Source organism: Ursus arctos, unplaced genomic scaffold, assembly GCF_023065955.2.
Source record: "Ursus arctos isolate Adak ecotype North America unplaced genomic scaffold, UrsArc2.0 scaffold_6, whole genome shotgun sequence".
Lineage (NCBI taxonomy): Eukaryota > Metazoa > Chordata > Mammalia > Carnivora > Ursidae > Ursus > Ursus arctos.
In genome coordinates this window covers 47,514,386-47,516,783 of record NW_026623078.1, presented here as the reverse complement: position 1 = coordinate 47,516,783, position 2,398 = coordinate 47,514,386, and the positions used below count along the sequence as shown (strand labels likewise).

At 38.4% G+C, this 2,398-nt stretch overlaps 1 pseudogene; it reads left to right on the top strand.

Moving 5' to 3' along the window:
• Window positions 1-594: 594 nt before the first annotated feature.
• Window positions 595-1,929, top strand: LOC123000818 (60S ribosomal protein L32-like; annotated as a pseudogene).
• The last annotated feature ends 469 nt before the right edge of the window (window positions 1,930-2,398 follow it).

Here is a 2,398-nt window from a genome sequence, read left to right as displayed (position 1 = left end):
TATTGTTTTAAAAGTCAAAATTTATTTGTCTGGACAAAATTACAACCTGCTCTAAAACTGCATAATAAAAACTTTCTGAAGATGTAAAAAAAAAAAAAAAAGACCACAACAAAATGTGTTATTTGAAATTATTTAAATATGCATAAAGAACGAAGGGTCTGGAGAACAGACTTTGATTCAGGAACAGGACTTCACATTTACTATAGTTTATTCCCACAAAACATTAGTTCCATGTTCTGCTATCATCTGCCTTAACTCTTGTCTTTAAACCAAGAAGCCAGAGCCCTCAAAACCATGTCAGGTCCCACAGCCTCATTTATAGAAAATGCTCAGAGGCCTCTTTTTCTCACCAGGTGCCCTCTTTGGCCTCCCTTGTTCCTAAAACAAGAATGCCATTTATCCTCTGATTTACCTCTTACTAGTCACTTGGGACAATTATTCCTCCTGATTGGGTTCAGGCTCCTGCATTCTAGGCTCCCTCAACAAGGAACAGTTGGCCCAAGGAGAAACAGGAAAACAGAGAAATTGGTTCTGCCCTATGCAAAACAGCTGGAACATTGTATAAAATGATAATCAGACACCAAAAATCATATAATGGAACTAGGAAAATTTTTGAAAAGAATTAAGAAAGTGGCAAAAGACAATGCTGTCCACAAAGATTTGACTGCTCACACATTTAAAGAGGTCATGATCAAAATGTATACAACTGTGTACCATATGGGTAAGAGGTGAACAAATTCTGTGGTTGTTGACTTTGGGGCTGAAATTGAACTACTGGAAATGTGTGCACCAAATACTGAAATTTAAGAATTTAAGACCACCTTTTAAAATTCAAGAAACTTAAATTTAGGAAATATGAGGAAGTACTGTTTCACGAAGTAAAGATTAGACTTGTGGAACTCGTTACACCATGAGAGTTGTAGAAATGGGAAATACAAATTAAGCCCCAAAGGATTTGGAAATATTTATGAATGACCAAGCCAGAAAAAGTTACTAAGAAAGCTTAAGTTATAACTAAGTTTTAAGATTACCATCAAACCTTCCTCCTACGGGGAGAGGTTCTGAACAGGGTGTAAGTTGGGGCCTGCATGAGATGTCCAAGCAACTGGTGGCCCTACAATGGCCCGAAGATCACCTACACTCAGAGATTAAGTAAACAAATGTATTAATGATAATGGAAGTCTGATTTCTTACTACCAGAGAAGGAAGGTACAAACTTGGAAAGGGGTAAAGCTAGAATGAACCCTATGGTGTTTGACTGGAATTGAAGGTAGCAGTGTGAATTATTTTTAATAGAGGAAGATAGAAATAAATGCAAATGCACACATATATGTTTATACACATATATTTCCTAGTTCAGAATTCTACAGAATTCTACAGTATTCTGAGAAGGCCTGGGTACCATTACATCTCAGTAACAATGAGCACAGCTACTATTCAGATATGGATTTCTAAATATCACTCTCCACTCTTTTCCTCAGTGCTTCCTACAGAGGTGGCCACCCACAGACCGCTGGTGAAGCCCAAGATCATTTACAAAAAAAAAAAAACCAAGAAGTTCATCTAGCACCAGTCAGACCAATATGTCAAAATTAAGCACAACTGGTGGAAACCCAAAGGCACTGACAACATGGTGCGCAGAAGATTCATAGGTCAGATCTTGACCACTGGGTACAGGAGCAACAAGAAAACAAAGCACATGCTGCCCAGTGGCCTCCGGAAGTTCCTAGTCCACAACGTCAAGGAACTTGAAGTGCTGCTGATGTGCAACAAATCCTACTGTGCAGAGATTGTGAGCAATGTCTCCTCCAAGAACCCCAAATCCATTTAGAAAAAGCAGCCCAACTGGCCATCAGAGTCACCAATCCTAATGCCAGGCTGTGCAGCGAAGAATATAAAAAGCTTATGTGCACATTGTATTTGTGTTAATAAAACCATCAAACTCCAAAAAAAAAAAAAAAAAAAAAAAAAGCTATCACTCTCTACTAAAAGTAACCAGGGCTCCTTGGAGAAATGACTGATTCCCAGACTGGGGCAGGGAAAGAATACGATGAGCCTGGAATATTTGTCTTGTGAGCGAGTAAGTAAGTTCTCATAGCATGAAGGGGATATATCAAAAGGACACAGAAGCCCATTTGAAAGGCCTCTTACTGGTCAAGTCTGGGACAATTTAAGTATCAAAGTGATAATAATGGATTAAGACCCACTGAACAAGCTGGAATCCAGGAGTTGTCTCTTATAAATTAAAAAAAATAGATGGAGGGAAAAGAAAGGTCTCCCTTATGGCAGAATGTCAACAAATACAGAAAGAATTATGGAACTACAAATCACAATTTGCAACCACATCCATAATAATTGCGGCAAGCATTCTCAAACTAGTGGACAGAAGTGGAATGAG